Here is a 26,480-nt window from a genome sequence, read left to right on the forward strand (position 1 = left end):
GAGTAAATAAGGGTGAAGTGCAGCACTTGTCTGGTGGCATACTTTTAAGTAGATACTATAATTAATACTTGTATTCAATGTTACAGTTTTGAAGCAAGTTCAATTACAAAAAAAAAAAGCAAAGGGAAAAAAGAATGAATAATTGTTGCATGTAAAGCCCGGCACACACCTGGTACCAACTGTGTGGGGAATTTTGCGTCTGCAACTTTGGCTGCTGAATGCACACCTCAACCCATTTTCAGCTGTGCTGTGTTCAGTTCCCCTCCAATTTGCCAAGGTCACGTTTTTTTTCATGTGACCATCCAAAATAGCAACTACCATAGAGTTAGATAGCGATCACAGGGACGACAACATATTTACTACTATTTCACTTAATAAGCACAGTTCAGTGTGATGACGTCGTGAGCAGAATATATGTTCTTAATTCTGAGAGTAATTGTTCCCTTTCCCTCGACACATAAGTGAGATAGGAGAATAACAAATATGACAAAAGAAAATTAAATATAGATGTGCCTTATTTCCATTTGAGTGGGACTTCAGGTTTCGAGGGTAAGTCCATCAGCAACTCTGCTTTTTATGCATTTTCACGTAGCGCTGAGAAAAAAAGGTTGTTGGCTCTAGAAGCAGGCAAGCCAGCTAATTATTGGTCTTTGGCGACTAAGTCTAACCGTGGGCTGTCTCAGCGAGGCAGGGAGGGAATTGACTGGAGTAAACGCACCACATAAGCAGGCTGCGGTATCAATGTTTGCAGGCTGTTTCATCACACTGCGCTGGCTTGTTTGGATGCTTTGCAGACAAGAGAAAATTGCTCTTGTTTTCGAAGTGGTCAAAAGTTTACTTGTAATGTCTACTTTTTTTCTGTGTGCTGGCAATTACTGCACTTGTAAATGGTGATGTCAACACTTTTTAATTGGCAAAGGAGGAAAAGGTTAGGGTAGGCAGAAGAAAATAATACTAATCATATAATAGTATGGATGGGGTTTTTGAGTTCGGACTTATTATGCTATTAGGGCTTGGGTTTAACATATTTAAAGTAAAGATATACAGTGATATCTCTATATACATTCTTCATTAATGGTGTGACGTAGATCGTATATCTGTCAACTTCTACGTTTTTCTCATGTTTTACACGTTTCTTGATCATTTTAAATTGTGTATGCCAAAAAAAAAACATTTTGACATTGAAAAAAAAAAGTCCTATCTTTTTTTGCCCATTTTGGCTCTAATCCGTATCGTAAGGAGATGACAACTTTATTCTAGTCAAGTCAAGTCAAGTCAATTCATTTTTATTTGTATAGCCCTAAATCACCAAGAGTTTCAAAGGGCTTCACAGATTATTACACGATATTACACAGACTATTTTTCAGCCGACGAGAAGAGTAGGTTATTCATATGCTATGGAGTAGAAGTGAGTTTTAAGCTTAGATTTAAACATTTCCACTGAGGTTGCAGATCGGATCTCAGGGGGAAGAGCATTCCACAGCACTGGTGCCCGGATGGAGAACGCTCTCGAACCAGCACAACACTTCTTTGCTCTTGGGATCACCAGAAGACCGGCACTCTCAGATCGTAGGCTTCGGACCGGGACATAGGGGCAAATCAGATCTGAAAGATAAGAGGGAGCAAGTCCATGTATGATTTTGTATAATACTAAGAGAACCTTGAAATCACATCTAAGGCTAACTGGGAGCCAATGCAGGTTAGCCAAAATCGGTGTTATGTGATCGTACTTTTTTGTCCTAGTTAAAAGCCTCGCTGCGGCATTTTGTACCAGCTGAAGAGACTTGATTCTAGACTTCGGGAGACCAGAGAGTAGTGCATTACAGTAATCGAGATGGGAGGTAACAAACGCATGAATTATAATTTCCGCATCCGACTGAGGCAATATTGAACGGATTTTAGCAATGTTACGAAGATGGAAGAAAGCGGTTCTAGTAATTTTCTTTACATGCATTTCAAAGGATAGACCAGGGTCAAATATGACACCTAAATTTTTAACTGAGTCACTCTGTGTGATGTGACATTTGTCAATGTTCACAGCAGTTTTTGAGAATAAGTCACGGCATTTAGATAGACCAATGACTAACATTTCGGTCTTTTCAGAGTTAAGACGCAAGAAATTGAGTGACATCCACTCTTTTATCTCAATGAGGCAGGCCTCCAAATTTTCACAGTTTAGTGTGGGAGATTCCTCCAACGGAAGATATAGTTGAGTGTCGTCTGCGTAGCAGTGGAAGCTGATATTGTACTTGCGAATAATATCACCTAATGGAAGCATGTAAATGCTGAAAAGAAGGGGGCCAAGCACTGAACCCTGCGGAACACCACAGGTAACATTAAAGGGCTCAGATGTCACTTCGCTATATTTAACACAGTGCGTCCTATCGGAGAGGTAGGATCTGAACCACGAGAGGACGGTTCCTGAGAGACCAATCCATTTTTCAAGCCGTTCTAGTAGGAAATTGTGGTGCACTGTGTCAAAAGCAGCACTAAGATCCAGCAGCAGCAAAAGTGATGAAGCGCCAGAATCCATTGCGAGTAGGAGATTTGTTACCTTGATCAGAGCTGTCTCAGTAGAGTGGTTAGCCCTGAATCCTGATTGCATAGATTCAAAAAGGTTATTCTCGGATATGTAATCATTCAGCTGCTGTGCCACTACTTTTTCAAGTACTTTAGAAAGGAAAGGTAGGTTTGACACAGGTCTATAATTACTTAAGATTTCTGGATCAAGGTTGGGTCGTTTCAGTGTGGGTTTAATAACGGCGGACTTAAAAGCTTCTGGAACTAGGACCGCATCACAAGAGCCTCAAACGCCTTGTAATTATTAGAGGTACGAGGATTAAATTTGAGTGATTTTTCAGAAATGAGCGCGACACCGCCACCCTTTTTCAATGTGCGTGCTACATGGCTACTCGCGTAGTCTGGGGGTGAAGCATAATTTAGCGCTAAATACTCATCCGGGCGTAACCAAGTTTCACAAAGACCAATACAGTTAAGTTTATAATCACGAATAATGTTATCAACAAGTAGAGCTTTAGGAGCAAGCGATCTAATATTTAAAAGACCAAATTTTAGCTTTGCTGAATCATTTGACTTAGCTGAAGTCTTTGTAGTCCTTGTAGAGATCGTCACAAGATTTTGCTGTTGGGGCCGTTCGTGAGCGTTGAGTTTAAAGCGTCGGTTGTCCGGCGAGGAATGAATGGTGGAATCAGTCACATCCTCGCGTCCTTCTTGCTTCTTCGACTTTGCACGATTCACACATCTACCCGCACGGCAACTACGCTTCTGTTTTCTGTCTTTACGGCGCCGTTGTCGTTGTTTATTAGGAGGAATAGTTGTCCACAGGGATGCCGGATCTCTTTGAAGTTCGCTCGGTATATCATAGGCGGTATAAGTTCGTCCCTACTGTAAGTATTTTTGGCCACGCATGTGTCCAAAAAAGAAAGCAAAAAAGACAAGAGAACGGCAATAAATAGAAGATTAGCTGGAGAGCAACTAGCCGCAGCATCCATGCGCGCCGCCATGTTGAATCCAAAAATTCTAGATTTCTAATATTGTCCCGGTGTTCTACATAGTTGGTCTTGCTGTGAGTAAATAGATGCCGAGATGCGTTTGTAAGATTTATTCTCGCCTAATAAGGGGGATTTGTAAACAATAATGAGGAGAGCGATTGTCAGAGATAGAAAAATATAGTCGCTATATATCGCTATTTCTTTACTGATCTCGCAAGTGGGGGAAGTTAAATTTGAAGTATATGAGGGGGCAAGTCCATTAAAAATTTTGTCTAATCCCAACAGAACCTTAAAATCACATCTTAAATTGACAGGGAGCCAATGAAGGTCAGCTAAAATCGGGGTAATGTGATTAAACTTTCTTGTTTTTGTTAAAAACTTTGCTGCAGCATTTTGTACTAGCTGCAGGCCTTTGACACTGGACTTTGGGGGACCGGAGAGTAGTACATTTCAGTAATCGAGACAGGAGGTAACAAACTCATAAATTATAATCTCAGCATCAGACTGGGACAGCATAGGGTAAGTTTTTGCAATGTTACAAAGAGGGGAAAAAAAGCTGTTCTAGTAATATTCTTAACGTGTAACAAGAAGGGTCAAATGTGACACCTAAGATTTTTGACCAATTACATTTGTCAGTGTTCAGAGCAGTGTTTGAGAGCAAGTCACAGCATTTAGATGGACAACTAATTTACATTTCAGTCTTTTCAGGGTTGAGGCCCAAGAAGTTGAGTGACATCCAGCTTTTTAACTTTGCATAGCAATGGAAACTGATATTATACTTGCAAATAAAAAAAAAACAAAGCATATATATACTGAAAAGGAGACTAAGTTTTGAGCTCTGTGGAACACCACAGGTAACTCTAAAGGGCTCAGAGTTAATATCACAGTATCTAACACAATCCATTTTATCTGAGATGTAGGCTATGAACCATGAGAGGACAGTTCCTGAAGACCAATTCATTTTTCTAACCAATCTAGTAAGATATTATGGTTTACAATGTCAAACGCAGTGCTTAGATCTAGCAGAAGCAACAGTGATGAGGCACCGGAGTCCATTGCCAGGAGTCCCTTGGTTACCTTAACGAGGGCTGTCCCAGTAGAGGGATTAGACCTTAATCTTGACTGCATAGTATCAAAAAGATTTTCTGACATAAAATCATTCAGCTTCAGTGCCACAACTTTTTAAAGTACTTTACAAAGAAATGGTAGGATTGGCACAGGTCTATTATTACATAGGCTTTCCTAGTCAAGGTTAGGTCGTTTGAGCGTAAGTTTAGTGACAGCTGACTTAAAAGCCGCTGGAACAACACCCAGAGAGTGGTATGTTGATAATATTCAAAACTGAAAGTCCAAGAACCATAATCTTTGACCAGCAAACTCTGAAGTAGGTGAAACTGGCAAGTAGTCGGTTTTAGCCGTACTCTGTGTAGGATTATTAAGTCACCAATCAATAAAACAGGAAAAAAAAACGGCGTACAGGCACAACCCCGCGCATTTATGACTAGTCATCGTAGTAGGGGGATTACCTCATGTGCAGTCCCTTTTCAAGGTTTCTTATTGTCCTCATGCTGAGGCTTTTAGGTTTTTCCTTACCAGCATGCCGGTTTCAGATCAGGGGATCGTGTGATGGTAGTCTATATTCTGTACAGCCCTTTGAGACTTCTTGTGATTAAGCGGTCTCTAGTGGTAGCTTCTGGGATTGCTTGTGAAATTGATTTTTCTTTGTATACCCAGAAAGTTTTTTTTTTCGTATAACGAATTTCTGTTTTTAGAGATACTTGGATCATGAGGTACTACTGTCGAAATTCTTGTTTTTGGATGTGCTCGTACATAGAGGTATGACTGTAATATAATGGTATGGAAGGGGGTTTAGAGTTAGGATATGTATACTGTTAGGCTTTGTGTTTAACATTTACACAAATTAAAACAATATTTTATATCATAGGCTACATGTTAGCTTCGAGAGAAGCACACATGAAATGTATCGATTTAAATTTCTTCAAACTTTTGCAAGTCCAAACTCGGACTTAACAGGATCTTATCAAAAGACTTGGCCCTTCTCATTCCAACTCAGCTGCAGCTAGACAGGCACTTTCTTTCTTTATCTAGAGGCACGACTGGACCAGTGGACACTTTTCCCCTCTTGCTCTAATCACAGCCTCTGTAGCCTACGGTCATTGCTGGCCATTCGCCGCTCTTGTCTGGTGCTTCCTATAAAGCAACCTTTTCTGATGTCCAACACAATCAGTCCCGCAAAGCTTGCTGGCTTTTCATTTGTTTGGGTTTTACAATAGCACTGGCACCTTGAATTATGAGTTTAATACAATGGGGTGCCGTGGATTTTACAACTACGCCTTCAGCTCCAGTCTGAATTAGTGATGTGTTGTTTGCGAATGAACCGGCTCTATGAGCCCGCTCTCGGAAGGGAAATTGATTTGTGAGTACTCAGGTGGGGGAGGCAGATTTTGGCCGCCTGGCCCCCTGCTTTGCACCCAGTTCTCTTAGAAAAATAAAAGGCAGCGAGAGAGTAAGTACGGACCTGGCCCAAAATCCGGATCCAGTTGGGCATGGGCTCGGGCTTAAGATCTTACTTTTTGCTTGTGAAAGGCTTGCTCCCTTCGAAGTTTTCCAATTTTTACCAGTAATCATCACAATATACTGTATTTAACGCTTAAGTGGATTATTGCTCATTGCCAATCAAATTTTATGAAACCCGTGACATTTGTCAAGGCCCTCTATAGAGCTTTCAGAAGTTAATGATGCAAAAATAGTAAAACACAAAAAAAAAATTAGTCAAAATTATTTTCTTGAGGCTCCTTCTGCTGTAGCCACATGGTGGCAGTATGATGTATTCTAACAGTGTTCTGTGATAGAAATAGTAGCGCTTATGTTCACATCACCTAAGCCTAAGAATGTTTTATATTTTAAAACAAAACAAATTCCTTTAGATGGATAATTTGTCCATTTTTTTGCATATTTTAAAAACTTTTCTTTTCCCATTTATTGATTTGTCACTTGATAATCTTAAACAGTGGGTGCGACTTGCCAGTATGACCCACTTCCGGGTTGGCTGGTTCAAGATCTTTTTCTGGGATCTAGGACTTTCAGTTTTAAATATTATCAACGTATTTCCCTCTTTGGTTGTTGATGGGTGGTATTTAACTTACAGTGACCCAACCTTGACCCAGAAAGCCTGTCTAATGCTCAGAAATGTATGGCTTGCGGGATTAAATCGATCAGGCCCAAAGGACTTATGTTTGACATGCCTGCCCTTACCCTAAAACTGAAAAGGTTTAAAAAAGAAATACCATCTTAGAGATAAGGAGACACTTTATAAACCCAACACAAATCTTTCCCAGGTCAGCCTAAAAAAAAATCATAATACAAATCCTTCCTTCATCTTGTATTTTGCTAGCAGTCCTTCCTCCACCCGGTGATACCTCACAAAGAAAACCTGCGGCCTACCAGCACCCTCCATGCACCTCGCCAACCAGCCCCCCGCTGCCCCCTTGTCTTGTTTCTGTTTGATGTGCTGTAGCTTCGCCTTTAGATACAAACGCCTTGCTTCTCTTTGATAATCCTACACTGAGACTTCCTCGCCTTCGGTTCCTCTCTTGCACCGAGGGGGGTGCTTTAGCCCTGGTCTGCCGCGCTGGCTTGCTGATTGCTTCTTTTATTAACATGGCCCCAGAGTCCTAAAATTGCATTGACCCGTTAGTCTTGCGGGTGTTAACCGCTATAACGAGAATTCCAATACAACCATGACTTGGAAACAGGAGAAGCTCTCCTGGGGATCAAAAGTCAATCCAGCCATGAACTAAATATGGACATGTCCATTGTTGAGCTCATAAGTTTACACATCATTTTAATGTTTCCTTATGCAAAGCAAATGCAACAGACCACCTCCTAAGTCAAGCATACATTTTTGCACCATGTTTTTCCTTAAGAAATATTGTGTATTCCATCCATTCATCATCTGCGCCGCTTAACCTCAGTAGGGTCGTAGGGTTACTGGAGCCCATCCCAGCTATCCTTGGGCAGTTGGCAGGGGACACCCTGAACTGATTGTTATCCAGTCGCAGGGCACACAGAGACACACAATTCACTCACTCAGTCACACCTTTCCATGCATGTTATTGGAATGTGGTAGGAAACCAGAGTACCCGGAGGAAGCCCAGACAGGAACGGGGATGACGTGCAAACTATGCACGAGGAGGTCCCGGTAGCTGGATTTAAACCCTGGACCTATGCGGGTTAACCACCCAGCTGCCATGGTGTATTATTTAGTTTAAATCATTCATTTAACAGTATTGAGATAAATAATAGATAAAACTACATGTACTATATTCTAAAAATGTATTTTTTTACAAATAGGTTGAGAAATGTGCATTTATATTTTGTAACATGAGCCTCATCTACAGGGAGCTGACATGATTGTCTGACATCTTGCTGCTACGGGTAGCACCAGAAATCAAAAACCTTGTGAAAAGCTGGGCAAAAATGAGAGCAAATAGTGCTGTTTGGTCTCTTCAAGTCTCTGTAAATTTGTATTCTCACTTGTGCTTTGTAGCACTGAATGATAAAGCAGCATCTAGTGGTCAAATATTACACAATGTCTCATGAAGGTTTTAAATTAGACATGGTTACTAAATTAGGCTGAGTGTTAAAGTTTTAATCAGAGAAATAATAGCAATATCTCAATATTTAACATTGTGAAAATATATTGTTGGAATATGTCACAAAACTAGAAGTAGTAAAAACACAAACTTGCAGTGTCCTCTGGTTGCTCTTTTATTCTTTCGACCTTAATTAGTTTAATTAGTGTTATTTCACTGTAGCAGTCACTTTGCGTTCCAGCAAATAGTTTTCAACATATTTATATATATTTTTGCTCATTTCAGCAAAACACAGCATTGTGGACTACATCGATCCCGGTGCTTTGCGCCAGTGTTCAAGTACAGAGCATGAAAATGGCACATGTCTGTCATTTCTACTAATATACCTATTGTGAGACTTTTTATTTTGACAGTCTCTCTGCTATATTGTGAAAACTGTCACATTTGTATCATGATATTTAGCTATCCGTGCATCTTTAGTTTCAAACAAAACCGAGACGAAAGCAAAAATATTATCTAACAATCAGCGTTTCAAAACACGGTTAGGCCTTCACGTCAACGCCAGATGCCGAGATGAGGAATTGCATTATGGATAAGCGCCTCCGCTGACAGATCATATTTAGTAGAAGTGAGGTTGGTGACGTTCTAGGGGGGGAAGAGAGCGTTGGGTTGGTGTGTTGTGGGTGCACGCGGCGTGCCAAGGGGTGCATGCGTGTCTTTACATGAGCAAAGCAGGACTGCACGTAAGCGAACTTTTTCCCGGGGGGTTGTTGTTTGTTTCCTTGCTGTCACATCCAATATGAGGAAATACTCCAAAGGGATGCAGACAGACACCTCGTTGATGACGCTCAACTTCCTAGGTCACACAAGCCCCGCGAGGGGGGGATGTGGGAGGAAACAAAAAACATGTTTGAATGATATGCTAAGTAGCTAATTATTTATCTCCGTTTTTTTTCTTTCCACATGAAGTGATTGATTGGCACGGCAGCAGAACATTGAGATCGAAAATGGATTTCCACCTCTCCGTTTGTGAGGTGACAGACGCCTACGCGTTCCCCTGGATGCTGTTTTGGAAATCTTTCCAGGAGACGTTGGGAATGTAAATGAGGACGTTGGGCTAATAGTGTTTTATGACCCGCTACGTTTGCTGAATGACAATCAGCTCTGTTGGGTAACGTGAATGGGGAAGGTTTGTTAATGAAAGTAACTAAACATGTAGCGATGAAGTCATTGGAACATATCTAGACATGTTTCAAATCATATGATCCAAACCAGGGTTGATGGACGGCCAACGCTTACATGTAAAGAATCATGCTGATATGTTTATTCTATTTTTTGTCATGGTTGCCATGGCGCCCAATTGGTCCCCGCTGTGTGGCGCCAGGTTCTGTCACGGTTGCCACGGCACCTAATTGGCCCCGCCCATAGACACCAGCTGAAACGCGTTGACAGATTGCTGCCGGACTATTTGAACGCGGTCTTGTGTGTTACCTGGTGTCAGAGCGTCTGGAAACTCCTGCTAGACTCTGTGTGATATGCCATGTCCTGTGAATCTTCGTTTTTGCCTGTGTTTTGATCCTGTTTTATTTTCGGCCCGATCTGTTTGAGTTTGACCACTCCTTAGTTTTGATTTCAATCCACTTCCGCGACCATCGATCCCCGGATCGAGTGTGCGCTCATTCTTCCCCACCCCAATAAACTGAGTAACGTTACGCGATTGGGTTCTCATTCCTGTTTCCTGGCCTGGTTTGTGACAATTTTTAATATTGGTCACCCCCTGAAAATAGTCTTTTGTGATTTATTTTTTCATATATCAGGCACACTAAACTATAAGGGGCAGTAAGTTAAAACTACAGTAAGAGCTATGGTTGCATAAGAAATGAACACATGCATTTAAATGAATATTTTTTCCTTGATAAAACATAAATTATCGTTATGACATTAAGTTTTGCCACTAAAGTAATTTTTCTAAAAATTTGTTAACCACAAGAAGGTACTCAAAGACCACTTTATATGTTTGTCAAAGGCAGAACTGTTACGGAATTCAGTATCATTTGACACCAATTCTAACAAGGGAATGTAATTTTGTACAAAATAATTAGCATAAACAAAACTGTTTATTCAAGTAATAAAAATACGTTTCGTCCCTACTGACAATTTTCGTTCAAAGCAACAACAAAAGAGGATTGGTAATACGCGTTCGGAAGTTTGCGTCTGAGCTGCCTTCAAAGTCCTGTGCTTCTCTTTTGTTTCCTTTTACGCAACAATTGTCATGTTAACCACAAAGGGGGGCTCGTAGACCACTCTATGTTCCTCAAAGGCAGAACAGTTACCATATGGCATATGACCTATGCAGTATCATTTAATTTTAACGATGCATTTCTGATTTTATCCACTCTATTCTTCAGTATGTAAGGCGCACCGGATAGGAAGGCGGACTTTTACATTTCTGGCCATTTGGGATTTTTAGGTGTGCCTCACAGTCGGGAAAATACGATAACTAGTTTTTAAAGTTTTTTCATGTCGGCTGCTTTCTGAATGCCGTGCTGAATTTACCTGACAGTGCTGCATATAGGTGAAAAAATAATTTTGTCCCATTTGCACGTGACAAGACAGCCACACACGCAGTCATGGGGACGCAGTTTCTGGAATGTCTACGGAATATTTTAGGAATACAAATGAGGATGTCGGGCTAATGGCATTTTATGACCCGCTACAATCGCTGAATGACAATCAGCAAGGAAGCTTTAATAATTAATGAAAATGGACGATTGCTCGTTCACTCGCTTTTAAGGGTGAGTCTTGCTGGTTATTTTTTTATTTTTCATTTGTGATTTAGCATCATGCAACACTGTTGGAAGCATGACCACACACATAGCTTACACACACAGGCAACAATTGAACTAGGCTAATCATTGTTGTTGTCAGAACCAGAGCAGGAGGAGGACCCAGACGCGTAACATTTACTCACAATTTTATTGAGGTAAAGAGAAAACTAACGCCAGCAATCTGGTGCTTGCTGGACGAGCGAAGCAAGCCGCTCACAGGATTGGACCGTGTTTGGAATGCGGAAATGGATCTACCGGAGCGGGAGATCGTAGCGTGGTCAAACGGGCATAACGTGTCGATAGCCGGAGAGCGAGATCAGAGCGTGGTCAGTGGTCAAAACGGGTTATTAGCCGGAGCGGCAGATCAGAGCGTGGTCAAAATGTCAAAACGGGTCGATGTCGGGGAAAAACAGGGAATCAGGAAAAGACGAGTGGTATACGGATGAAAACGGGAGTGACGGGAGCCATAGTCAAAGTGCTTGCCTTGCGTATGCGGAGGTTCGCTGACGGACTGACGGGGAAAGACTGGCGTAATGGGTATAAATAGCAGGGTAATTAATTAGGCCACAAGCAACAGCCAGCGCCAAACGAGTGGGCACAGGTCAGGGCAATGAGTAATCATGACTGTTGTAATCGATTCAATGCAGGTAAAATGAGGACAAATATCTGTTGATAATAAATAAGTCATGGTAATGGGAGGTAAAATAGTTGTTCAACGTAACTACTCTCACCGTAATTTACCTAAGCTTCCACAGACTCTCTATGGTGCAAGCGTCAGTAGCCAAGTGAAAGAAGAACCCTTTCAAGGCAGAGTAGTAATTCCCAAGCTGCATTGTTCACATTTTTGTTTTGTTTTGCTTTTTGTATCTGTATTTTTCATTTTCATTATATCCTGTTCTTTATTAAGAAAAATAGCCTTAAAGATGCTATATTGGCTGGTTAATCTCATGAATGAAATCATACTGCTGGATTGACATTGGATTGGGGCAATTCATGTGTTTCCAGGAGCCCTTCAAAAATGTATTTGACTTGATCACAAGAAGGACAGCCTTAGGGAAAATTTCACACTTTGAAGGGATGATTTGCGCACTTTCCTTTGTGCACAAAGTGATTACTATAATACACAAAACAACAAAGAAAACTAAATAATGCCAAACAATACACAATAAAGTGCAGTATACAACAATACAGAAGAATACTATAAAAATAATCTAGTTTGCTCATAATTCAATCAAAGTGAGGCCACTTTGTTATGTTCTCTTTTAAAGTCAACAGTTAAGTGAAGCGCTGCCTACGTTTATTTTCTACTTTCTCTTCAATTCACACTTTCCGCCTTTTAGCATCTTTGTTGTTTTCAGAGATTTGTCCCGATCACCTTGGGAAATAAAACAATGTCTCATTCACAAGCTGACAGGACTACACGAGGTAAACGGAGACAAATCAACTTCCTGTCTGTGAGCCCGGCGATGGCGGCATGAAAGCGGTTGATTTATTTATTATTTATCCTCCCTCTCGGCTTTAGATGGCATCTTAAGATGAATGAGATAGGCCGGTGTTGCCGACTGGACACATCTAAATGGCAGATGACTCCAATGCTCGGAGGAGACAGATGTATTCGCCTTGCTGCCTGATCACTTGCACAGGTCGCACTCACACTTTTATCATTGCCAAGTCATGTAAATCAGAAAATCATCAGCTGCTCTCTACCCAGTTTGGAGGAGATTTCTGGCTTGTGATACAGCAGCAGACTCAACAACATTTTAAAGGACTCCTATCACCCCGACCACCACCTCTTTGACCTGTTGCCTTCTGTCAAACACTATAAATACTGTACCTTAGGGCCCGGTCACACAGCCTTTCACGGGCGTATCGAGGCTGAATCACGGCCAGAAATTTCTGCCCGTGAAGCAAACGCTGTTGGACGCTTTGAGATCGCGATACAGACGAGATACAGCAGTGCTTTACACGCGGCAAGAAATTTACACGCGGTTGGCCGCGCGAAAAAGTTTTGCGCTGCTCAAAACTTTAGACCACGGGTAACCGCGGGCGGCACACGTGGTGCACACGAGGTAATGACGTGGTACAGAAGCGGAACGACGTGCTACGGCCGCGGCCAGGGCGTGGTTACACGCGGGTAGGACACGAAATTTTAGCAGGTAATCGCGGGTGGAGCACGGTCATAGCACGTTTGTCCTGCGCCTGTATCGCGGTGTTATCACGTGAATTAGCGTGTGTAACGCGTGTGACGGTCAAACGCCTTTCTCCGCGTATATACAGCGCGATTTGCCGAGCACACGTCAGTTGTGCTCGAGACGACAAGGGGTGAACATGGATCCCCGTCACCGTAGTGACCTCGTCTTAATCCATTTTTATTTCTTGACATTTCTTTTCATTTCATAACAAGATAATAAAATAAAAATGAAAAACTATTACAATAATAACATATTAGCTTCTTCTTCGGTGCCATAGCTTGAAATCTTTATCTTCACGGGACTGTGTCTTGAGCGGTTATGATTTCTACAGCCCGGCTCGGCAGCTTTTATACCCGTGGTCCACACGCGGAAATGACGTGGAACTGACGCAATGAGGAAGCGGAACAGTCGCCGGCGTCTGTTTTGCGGGCATACCACGGATGAACAGTGGGTTGGCCAATTTTGCGCATTTTCTACCGCGGGCAACCACAGGCAAAAAAAAATCGCAAAATTTTACCCGCGATACAGACGCAAAAGGCTGTGTGACCGGGCCCTTAGGTGAAATGTAAGATGTTTTTCTTACTGGAGCTGTCTTATTGCATCAGCAGCATTTTTACAATACAGAGGAATTATAAGCACTTTGAGTTGCATTTTGTTGTATGAAAAGTGTAATATTAAGATATGTAATTGATTCGATAACTTTGCCAAGCATTAGAAAGGAGGGCCGGTGAGCAATGTGATTTCTGTATTTAACTATGGTCCTTTAAGCAATCAACAACATTATAAAGAATTTCTCTCACCTAGGGCACAACCTCTTTGACCTACGAGGTACAGGTCCCTTGAAACAAAACTTACAGTCCTAGAGACCCTTTTTTACCTGGGCCATCCCCACCCTAAACAAGTGCAAAAGAATGTATATATATATATATATATATATATATATATATATATATATATATATACTGTATAATATCTGTATGTATGTACGTATGTATGTATCTACGTATGTATGTTTTTTTTTTTTCTTTCCTTGACCGGGTATAGAAAAATAGGTAGTATTCATATTTTATTTCTTGACTCTTACTTTGGGAATATGTTGCTGCTGATATAATAGCACTAGTTTTCATTGCACTGTGCTTCTGATGACCTCACGGCATTTTCTTGTAAAAGTTTGCCCATTTATCCCAACTTAGGTTGAATAATTGTCTTCCATCTTGCTTCTAAGGGTAGCCTAAAAACCAAAAACCTTGAGGCTGGCCTTAAAAATAATAAGAATAACTGTGTGGTCAATTCTTACACCTTTTCCCTTTAATGTTGTTTCAAGCCAGATAGACTGATTGACCAACAGTGCATGCACCAATACACTAAGTTGCAACTCCTGTCCTGTCTGCCTTCTCATGGAAATCTACAAACTGACCAACTTCAACACCCACTGACTGACCCAATATAAGTCAACACACCAAGCACATTCAAACACCCACATCACGTACAGTACCTTGAACTGGAGTCCATTTTCACTCCGTCGGCATGTATTTTTCACTTGCAAGATGGCTCCACTTTCTCCTGGCAAGATTTCACCTTGTTAGCCTGGAAGCTCGCACCAAGAGCATACCCTGCCGCAACCTGTCAACCACTTCTCCACCGCATCGGAATAGCTGACAAATCGCCTCCAGCGCCTATTGTCTACTTTCGGACAGAATACCGATGCTGACAAATTCTAGGTCTGGGAGCTCAGTGGCGTACTTCCTCTGCAGATCTGCAGAGGGCATTGTTGCATTTCTCCCCTAAATCAAATTCAGGATAAGTGAAAAAGAATCATGAGCGCTGGCAACCGTGCAGTCTGCTGAAGAGGTCTTTGGTAAAAGGTTTTCTTTTTTTTGGGCACAATGTTGTGATCTCAAACTTGCCAAAGCCTTGTCGGGAAAAAAAGCAGAGTCAGCATAGCCACCACCAGCAAAAAGAAGGTGGAGAAAGGGAACAAGCAGAGGAAGACAAGCCTAGAACTGACATACCAACAAGTCGAGATTCAGGTTAGTTAACATCCGACACAGATGGCAAACATAAAACAGTGTCAGTGCAATCATGTGTAAAGTACCTTTGGCAAGAGATTTTGAAAAAAATGCAGCCTCTACAATAATATTGCTTGACACTGACAAAGGCAATAGCAATATGATATAATCTAAAATAAAACTATCATTAGGAGAGCAATAAGGTAAAGGAAACAAAAGTGGGCACTAAGTACTAAGTAAGTAAGTAAAAAAAAAATCATTTTCGAACAAAAAACTGACATCCTATGCAATTAAAAAAGGAATAATGTCATCAAGTTGTCTTGTTGTCTGCATTAAATTCAAACCATATAAAATACTCAACATAAGTAAAGAAGTGTTTCTACTTATATTTGACATAACTGAGAGTAGTAGTGTCAGGTACCAGGACAGGAAACAAGTAGCAGAACCCACTTGCGTAGTGTTACACACAGTTTATTGGGGAGGAGAAAAAGTAGCGCACACTCGATCCGGAGATGTTGGTCGCGGGAAGTAGATTGCTCAGAACGTGGAAGTGGTCAAGATCAAACAGATCGTGGCGTGAGCAAAACAGGAGCAAAAACACAGGAAAAAAAACGGAGATTCACAGGGCTTGGCAAAACAAGTGCAAAAACACAGGAGAAACAGATTCTCAGGGCTTGACGTGTCATAACAGAGTTTCGTAGATGCCTCAACCCAGGGCGACTCACAGGACAGCGTTTAAGTAGTCACAGTGAGCAATCTGTCAACGAGTTTCAGCTGGTGTTCATGGACGGGGCCAATCGGGCGCTCTGGCAACTGTGACAAAACTGGTGCCACACGGCGGGGGGCTATTGGGCGCCCTGGCAACCGTGACAAGTAGTGCTTGAGGTAGCATGTTCAGTGGTGGTTATTGTAGTAATAAAATGGTGGTGTATCAAGGACTTAAGTGATAATTGTAATACCTAAAATACCCCTCATAAAGACCTCAGTACTATTCCAAACCACCATTATTCCAAAACAGCTTTGCCAAAAGTCAGATAGAAAAAGATGGGAGCTATGAAAATGTAAGTATAAGGGCTCTTTGAACTCAGTCTGGCACTGTTAACACATACTTACTGGAGAAAACATTTCACTTTTGACTTTTTTTAAGGAGACCTCAAGCGATGCACCCCACTATTAACATTCTCAGTATAGAGGACAAGGCTTAGTAGAATCAGTCTTCTTCGACAGCGTCTGGTAAAACTCAGCTTCCTTTTTAATTGCCGTCTTTTGCGATTATGTAGATTGTCAAAGGAGAGTCTTCCCGACGGCCGTCTTCACCCGTCTTCTGACACATTGATGTTGAACATCCTGGGGAGGTCGAGGCATCACCTTTGTCAGCCCCAATCAATGCCTTTTACCAGAGAAGACAGCAATTACCGCAACATTTAACCTTCGGTCGGTGCACTAACGGCAGTTTTTTTTTTTTAGACATTTCTTGGTTTGGATTAGGACACCCACTTGAGGAGAGTACACTGGCCTACCATGGTTGTGCCATAATAAACATACAACTTGTCAATACTCCTCACTATTTATTGTCTTTCTATGCCAACTGAGTGCAAGTGTAATTTGCGGCGGAGCTGTCACTCCGGCGCTCAGAAAACATGAATGCCGACTGACGCACAGCGCCGCCCTTGAACTCGCAGCAGAAACCTGCTGGGTGAATTGGAGAACAGCATCTCGTCATTTCTCTTCTGAAGCCTGGCGAGAGAGAACAGAAGTAGAATTTAGCAGGCTCCAAAATACTGACATCATCATGTATAACCAACGTTCAACCCGGCCTGTTGGATGACTGAATCTGGCCTGCCATACAATTCTCAATATGTCAAAAAAAGAAGCGAGTATCCATGTAATTTCTATCAAAGGTAATCATTTTTTAAATAAATGCAAACCTAATGATCCCTCTGACCACCAGAAGGCAGTGAAGGATATACTCTCAGGTTTAGTAGGCCCAGTTTAGTAGTTTGATCTGATGTAATCTAATCTACTAAAACCCTCATTTTGTATTTCTTTTCATTTAAACCAGTATTACAATAAAGACAAACATTTAATTTTTGTTTTATAGCGTGGTGAGTTGGTCTAGGTGTAAAACACTCAACTGTTAAATTAAAGCAGTTCACTTATTTAATGCCAAACATGAAAATATGTTTTTTCCCCTTGTGAATGAATGTATTATGCTTATAAAATATTCCTTGACATCCATGATAATAATATATATGTTGCGCAGGCTATTAACATAGGCTGAATGAAATTCTGAATCTGGCTCCATCCTGAGTTTGACATCCCTGCTCTAAGATAAATAGATAACATTGGGATAAGCGCAATTTTTTAATTGTATACTAATAACCAGGGTTGGGTAGGGTTACTTCAACTTGATCACTTTAAATAATAAAATTACTAAATTTTGTGCAAGCTTGGGGAGTAACAGAATACATGGAACGGCAAAAATGATGTTGGCAAGCTGTTTGGATTTTATTCATTTTGTTTATGTCGCATTTTATGTTCGTTTTGCCGGAGATCAAACAGATCAAATCCAGGAGAGAAAGCTTACCACGTGATTTGAGTCATAATTTAATTCATATTTAGTTTCTTTTGTCTTTTATTAGCATATTTGGTATTGGAGTAATCCAAAAGTAATTGAGAGTAATCAAGTTAAAGTAACCCTACCCAACCCTGCTAATAACTCATGTGCGTACCACAAACATGGTAAATATATTGTGCCTAAACTACAGTTTTAGGAACTGCTGAAAAAGGACGATTCCAATTGTAGGAAGGACACACGTCTAAATCAGAAAGTACAATACCACCAGATTTAACGTGTCAAAGTCAATGCCCGCGGGCCACATCCAGGGCCCAAGGATGTTTTCCTGGCCCCTGATCTTGATTCGTTATTGGATCATATACCGGAGAATGGCTGTGTATTTGTTTTCACTGGGTGATTCTTCTCTATGCACTTTACTTTATTGCAGTTTAGCAAGTTGTATAAAATTGTATTTATTGTTTTATTTTAAGTGAGTTTGGCCAACTTGATAAGATATAAAGTCTAGGCCACTGATGGAGCCTGAATAATACAGGCTTATAATATTTAATGTTCATGTAATGGGAATTTTTATATAAAGTAAATTTGTCTTTTGTTCGTGTTGAAAATGAAAGATTATCAACAGAACCATAAGAAAATGCTGCATTATTTATCTGACTATTGTCATGATTACTGATTCTTGGCACCTGCGGCTGCCTCGTTGGCGCGAACAGCCTTGAGCGCTGATTGGTTCCTGGACTCTTTTTAAACACCCAGTTTCCAAGAGGAAAGCGTTAGACTGTCCTGCGAACCTATGCTTTTGGTAAGCAAGAACCGTACCCTCCGACAAATCTCCTGCTCTGTTTTCTCCTGCCTGTTACCCGTTGCCGACCTGTTTCTGGACCCGTTTCTGCCCTGCTCTTTTGTCCCGGCCATCGACCTGTTTTGCCCTGTTTCCTGCCTGATATTTGTAGACGACCTTTTTTTTCTGGACTCGATTACCGTCCTTGCTCCCCTGTCCCGGTTACCGACCAGCTTTCCTGCCACCCACGACTATCCCTGCTCGACACGGAAGTGCCACGTCCCTAGTTCCTGCCATCAGCTACCCGTGTCCGACGATCATTGGATCGTGGAAGCAAGCACTGCCCTTTTTTTTAAAAAAACAAAACTGAGTTAAACGAACGCTATTGGTTCCTGTTCCCGTTTTTGGCTTGTGACAACTATATTGGGATATAGTTGCTAGCGTTTCAGTATTTGGTGTTATGTGTCATTTTAAAAATGTTGGACATTTAATCAGTCCAGCCCTCAGCTTGTAGCTTACATTTTTATTTGGCCTTCCCATCCGTTTGACTTTGACACCACAGAACTCGATAAACAAGATAAAAAGGACTGCTATGTGAAAATTCATGTGCAAAAAAAAAATCAAAAATCAAAATATATCAGATTAACATCATGTAAACTGTTTATGTATTACATCAGGGGTCCACAACTCTGTAATAGCTGACAATATTTCAATAGCCGGTCAAAGTTCATCCTTACATTGAATAATATTTTTTGATTATATTAACAATAATAGTCATAACAATAATTATAACAACAACATTACCGTAAATTCCGGACTATAAGCCACTACTTTTTTCCCAAATGTTCAACCCTGCGGCTTATTTAGTGATGCGGCCAATTTATGTAACCTTTCTAACGGCCGCCAGCGGCGCTCGAGTACAAAAGGTAAGATTTAGACCGGTGGAATATATGCGCCGAGGAAGACTGCAAATTCTTGGCTTGTGCATAAATTAAATTAGCGTAAACATACCCTCATCATGCAAAATGCAAAAAGAAAGGCACATGACGCAGCTTTCAAGCTAAAAGCAATCGAGCAGTCTGCTGCGTGACGGAGAGAAGGGCACAGAATCAGGAGTGGATGAGAGTTCCAGCGACAGTGACAGCGCGAGTGAGGCTCCGGGAGCGTGGGACGACGTCTATATGACAAAGTTTCTTTCCGACATTGAGGCTTCAGTTCTAAGGAGGAAGATGAGAACGGTTTACCGTGATTTTTACAAGTACGGCATGTTTTTTTAACAGACCGGTTTACTGTGTTGCGAGCGTGTTGCTAGCGTGTTGCTACCAATAACGTGTGACCATGTATAATATGTATTTGCAACTGTATATTTTTGTAATGTATTAATTTGAGACACTTATTCTGATATGTTTTATGGGCGAATGAGAAAGAAGGGGCAGAACAAACGGGGGGTGACGGGAAGTGGGGTAAAGATGAGACCTGTTTGTAGCGGACAGTAGTGGATATATATTTTTCCCACCCTTTCCTTTGGAAATATACACTTTTTTCCTTGGATTACTTTCAACGGGACCCGGACACTGCAGGTCTGCATCAAACCTTATGTACCAGTATCATTTTCCGTTCATTTTGACGGCTGTGATTTTTGGACTGTGTACTTTAATGAAGGACATTCAGTTTCAATCGCGGGACTTAAAGTCGGGTTTGGGTTAATTTTGAGTTTGTGTTACATTTTTTTAATGTGGGCGCCTGCGGCTTATATACAGGTGCGGCTTGTGTGAGTACAAAATCGGTTTTCCTCTTAAAATGTGGTGGGTGCGGCTTATAATCAGGTGCGCTCTATAGTCTGGAATTTACGGTAATAATAAAACACCTAGATACACTGTGTAATCATGTACCTTTTAATGTATGTGTCTTTGTAACATCTCAGAAACTTCACAAGACAAGGGCAACAACCTTTCTGCACCAACTGACTGCAACCTCACTGGTAGCTATCCTATCGTAACATTTAATGTAAAATGTTATGCAGATTCGCGTGCCAAGTAATTAAAGATACTAAGTCAACAAATAAACCAACGCTCATGAAATGTATGTTGGTGTTGTGTGGTCTCTATGCGCTGCTTGTGTGCTGTTAACGACACGATTCAATGTATTCCCCTAAGAGCAATGAGCGGGCTTTCCACCATTGCCAAAAATGCCGGTTTGTCTGCTGGTATATTGAAGATGTGTCCGGCAGAATGTTGTTTTGAATAATTCCTCGCTATATTTTCTATTTGGGGATCATCACTTCCAATGTGACAGTTGCAAAGTTTGAATGGCAACTGCCCTCGACATTGCCATCATTTACTTTAATTCGAAAGCACCGCCTCTAATGCCCAGTTCACGTTTGGCTAGGGGGTATTGGTGTCAAAAATAAAAAAAATAACAATCAAATAATATCTATTCATCTTCCGGGCCACTTATCCTCATTAGGGTCTCAGGAGTGCTGGAGTCCATCTAAGCTGGACTGATTGGCAGGCAATCACAGGGCACACATAGATATACAAAAACTGAGAGACACATCCACACCAAGGGACAATTTCAAGTCATCAATCAACCTGCCATGCATGATTTTGGAATGTATGAGGAAACTGGAGTGCCCTAAAAAAAACATTCAGGCACAGGGAGAAAATGCAAACTCCACACAGGGAGACCATTAGCTGGATTGAACCTCTGACTTCTGAACTGTGAGGCGGACATGCCTACCAGTCAGCCACCGTACCTCCCAGACAAATAATACTGGTACCTTAGTTAACTATGGCTTAATACCGGTACACGGCCCGCTGTTTGGGGACTCTGTATTACACCACATAAGCATGATATATTTGGCTCGAGTAGTCAGTCATTGTTTATGAAAAAAAAAAAAAATCAATTACCTTGCATAGAGAAAGAAGTTTATGGTTCGTGTCTTCTGCAAGCGTAACTTACCGATGGGCAAGATGCATGATTGTAGCGGACATAGTGTAACTTGAACAACAACTCATTCCTTTTTTAAAAAAAGTTACACATTCGTCTAAATTGTAAAGAGCTTGCTCTGTCCACTCCACGCATCGGCCCGGTATTGCAGTACCTCCGGGAATGGTGCATTCGCAATGATCGCAGCAAGGCTTTAGGGCTAGGACCTTAGCTTGGCCTTTTGGCTGAGAGTAAGTGTCCCGGCTCCTAGGCTTTGTAGCGTATTATGAACTGACCGATAACGGATAATGGATAATGAATAACGAAGATAGATCAATAACCCTTAAAAACCCCAAACCCCAAATACACCTGAATAGAGCAGTTTTCAAGCCAAAAACATGGTTATTTTGGATGAACAGTAACCTCAACTTGAATAGGAGACCCGACACTGTCACCGTAAGTTTGTGGCATACATGCCAATGTACATTTGGAAGTCTAATACACCATATCTTATACATCTGACATATATTATACAATATTTGTACCATGTTTATAAAATTTTACAGTATTTCATGTCTATACAATTGCAACAGGCCATATTGACAGATTTAAGTAAATATGGCATTAAGGTGCCATATAGGCTCTACTTAATAAATGTACTTAATATACATATTTAGTAGTTTTAATTCAATAACTTGTGAAGAAACGTGATAACATCATTAATTACTTTGCAGCTTATGCACCAGATTTAATGCATGCATCTCTAATCGCCTATATCTATACCCCAATACAACCCTAAAATACCATATTTGAATGTTTTATTATCCCTAATGTCCAATATGGATTATTAACCAAAATATCCACAGGGGGTTCTAAAGGTAATACAGTACAATGTAAACAAATGCTGTAGTATGATTCTCAATTGTTGTAAATACATAGATATTTGAAAATATACAATTGTGCTTATATAAGTGCTTGGAACAATCTCAAATATTTGATTTTCATGCAGAGAGCTCTTCCACACTTGGGTATTGTTGTTCGTGAATGGCCGAATGCCCAATTTCCTTGAAGATGGATAGCTTTTTGTGGTTCACACGAATGACCAGCCAGAAGTCTTAACTTTTTCTCTGGAATTGCTTGACAGAGCAAGTCTATTCAACCAAACTAAGCCACTTGGAAGAACTTGTAGGGCGAAAACATGCAGTGATGACTTCCATTCCTCAAGGGTTTCTTGTAAAATTGGTTGTTGCAAATCTTTGTTGACTTGAAAAGCTGGTGACGAACGATGGTGCCTATAATGAATTTCAAATAATAGAAATGTACTGTTCTTGTATTAATTTATAGTACAAACTTTACTTGGAAAACTAATTACCGTTATTTTAAAATAAGGAGTCACTGTTATTAATTACTCTGTACTTAAAGAACCCATTTATTTAATTCTGTACATCTTCCAAGTTACTGCAATCGAGCTATTTATTTTGATGCAAAATGCACATCTTAGCAAATGTGTTGAACTAGTTTTTCTGTCCTTGCGTGAGGCCACAAACTGAAATTTGCAGGACCAGCTTTTCTGCGGCACCCACGCTTCGGCGTACTGGGCAAATGGCCACGTCAGCGCAACCCTCCACTCTTAACACCTCCTCGCTAGTGCAAGCATGAGCAGAGGCGGGTGGGCTAATCCCTATTGTGATAAAGTGAGAGAGTCACCTGTGGTATGGAATCGTGTTATATTGTTGAAAATGACGAATGTGTAGGCACCGGTTGGCAGCCTTAATAATTGAGGCAAACAACAAAACATTTTTTTTAGACTAAATTTGGACCAAATACGTCGAGATATACGAAACAATTACTATTTTTGGGCTAAATTCAGACCACATTGGATGGCCTAACTTCTCATCTCATTAGCTACACCGCTTATCCTCAGTAGGGTCACGGGGGTGCTGGAGCCCATCCCAGCAATCATCGGGCAGTGGGCAGGGGACACCCTGAACTGGTTGCCAGCCAATCACAGGGCACATGGGGACAGACAACTCATTTATACCTAGGGACAATTTGGACCGACCAATTCACCTGAAATGCATGTTTTTGAAATGTGGGAGGAAACCGGAGTGCCCGGAGGAAACCCACGCAAGCACGGGGAGAACATACAAACTCCGCACAGGAAGTCTGGAGCTAGATTTGAACCCACGCAGGAGGTTCCCAAGACATGAACTGTGCCGCATATGCGCTAACCACTGCCCCACCGTGCTGCCCTGGCCTAACTTTCATGGGAAAAAATAATAAAGTTTTAAATGGACTGGTTTGGCACTCATAAAGCCCCAAATTCCCAAGATGTCCATAGCCAGGTGAGATAGAATTTGGCTCCCTCTAACTCAGAGGTTCTCAGATAGTGAGGCTTCTTTAAGGGGTCGCGGACACGTCTGTTGTCCTGATACCAATAATTTAAGACTGAACTACAGTTTTCAAAAAAAGTAATTGAGTTATTTTAACTTTTTGTAGGATTAGAAGCCACCTTTAGATGTACTGATACTTTGCTAAAGAAAAAAGATGATGAATATTTTAAAAATGAAAAGATAAAAAACTATGAAAGTAGATTTGATGCCTATATAATTTTGGATGACAATCAAACTTAGTGCTCAAGTGTTAATAAGTTCACTACAGTCTTTGGGGAACAAAACCGTAAACATTTTGATGAAGTTTAAAAAAAATATATTGTGCTCCTTGGGGTGCTCCTTGTATTTACAGTGTCTGTAGTAAGATACCTTAGAACGATTTTTGAGAAATATCAACTGCAGTTAGCGTTCATCAAGCAATCAAAGGGTTTGGGTTATGATTAAAATAATTTAAATAGTTAAAAAAAATGCCAAAAGTCCATCAGGTTCCCTTTCAGAGATGCTTCAAATGTTGATATCGTGTTTGGGTTCACAAGACCATTCAAGATAGCGTATTTTCCCAATCTCATAGCATTATTTCAAATTTTGTGCAGATAAACCGAAACGCCCAATGGATGTGAAAACATGTAATGCACGCCAAAAGAAGACAGCATGCCGATGAGAAAAAATACAGTGGAACACCGCCTCTACGGAACAAAAGCAAAATGACAACTGTCGTTAGTGGATGGTGCCAGGTTTGTGTGAGGCCTGTGACTGGATGCCGAACCCTTTAATTAACATGGGGGCATATATATATATATATATATATATATATATATATATATATATATATATATATATATATATATATATATATATATATATATATATATATATATATATATATATATATATATATATATATATATATATATATATGTATATATACATATACATATATAAACGTTATTATTATTATTTTTCTTTTTGTACATTATTATTGTTTTTATTGCAATGTACTTACCTCTCCATTAATTATCTTTTATGATGGATACTGCAGAACACCATCCTCCCCTTCATTGAACAGGTCAGAATCGGAGCCAGTGAAATACATGGATATTGAAAGAGCAAGACTTTTTTTTGGTCTATGTTTATAGCAGTTCATATTTCCAGTTTAATTTACTTTATGAAGTGTTTATGTACAGTTTCAGTCCATACTTCATTTTAATCCTGAAAAATGCAAGTCTTTTTTATGTTTTGCTTTTCATTTTAAACTGTCATTACATGTTCTTAACACATAGTAATGGTAGATATTGCCAGATGCTGAAAGTTTTGATTGTTCTAAAAAAAGCGCCAAAAGTAATCACTCATAACATGATTTTTTACTCTTTCATGGACGAAATAACAAAAAACTCTGGGCAGCCTGTATAATACTTGATCAATAGAGGATTAAATTAACAGTTCAAAAGCAATGAGGAAGCGCAGAATAAACCAAAATGTTCTGCATAACACACATACCCTTTTTTACATGCATAATTAACACGCACACTTTCACAATTTACCATCTCAGGGTGTCCTCTTCTACATCTGCCATTCAAAAACATACTCACACAAACAGTGCGCCACACTTTTTTAAGTAAATCTGTGCCTTATAGTCGTGAAAATACCATCTAAGTAATCTATTGAATAATATAAATGATTCAGACTACCTCAGGCGATGTCAAAAGCACTATTAAAGTATTGATAAGTTGATATTCATCAGTGGAATTCTATAAAATTTGGAATGAAGGTAGACAGATTGTGAAGTGCTGCCTTGAAAGATAGATGTGTCCTTTAACCAGACAGATCAAATGAACCCAGTGGCAAGAACACGAAATATAATTGATGTTAACCTTCTATTTATGAACTTTTCTGAAATACATCCAACTCCCCTCCGTCCTGATTTCATTTTGAGCCGTTCAGCCCATTTGTTTCCATTTAAAGCTACACCCGCGTTGGAATCTCACAAAGGGCAGCACACCTTCTCTTACGTCCCAAGATGTTGGTGCCTGCAGGAAAAATGTGTTTTTGGAGGGTTTGGCATTTAAAGCAAACTGGAGGCTGCAGGGGATCTTGCGGGATGATTATTGTTTCAAGAAGTTAGGGATATGGGGTGGGGGGCAGAAGGGTTGACTTGTTGGCAGAATGGTTCCCAGAGGAACTGTTGTTAAGAAAACACTTTTGCTGCCAATCCTCTCCAACAGCACAGAATCTCACCGTAAATCAATAACGAGGAACAATAGAAAAAAAATAATAATAAAATAAAAAATATATCTTCTACACCAGATTTGTTCTTCTCATCTGGGGAAAATGTCTTAATCCCTTTTTATGTCCCCACAGGTAAAGCCACAAGATGGCATGCGCACAAGCAGATAAGCCATGCTGAACCTTTTACAGTTTTCTGTTAAGTTACTGGAATGATAAGTACTTACTCTACTACATTTCGCAACTATAACATATTTTTGTTAGTATTTATTTTAATTTATTTATATATATATATATATATATATATATATATTTTAAAATGCATAATACATTTAATATAGTTGCCCACCACTATTTCCCCAATTCAAAGCACACTTTTCTTTTGTTGTTCAGCAAAAAATGATGTTCAACTCAAACACAATC

The sequence above is a fragment of the Urocampus carinirostris genome, chromosome 9 (assembly GCF_059441175.1).
Source record: "Urocampus carinirostris isolate Australia breed hairy pipefish chromosome 9, RoL_Ucar_1.0, whole genome shotgun sequence".
NCBI classification, from domain to species: domain Eukaryota; kingdom Metazoa; phylum Chordata; class Actinopteri; order Syngnathiformes; family Syngnathidae; genus Urocampus; species Urocampus carinirostris.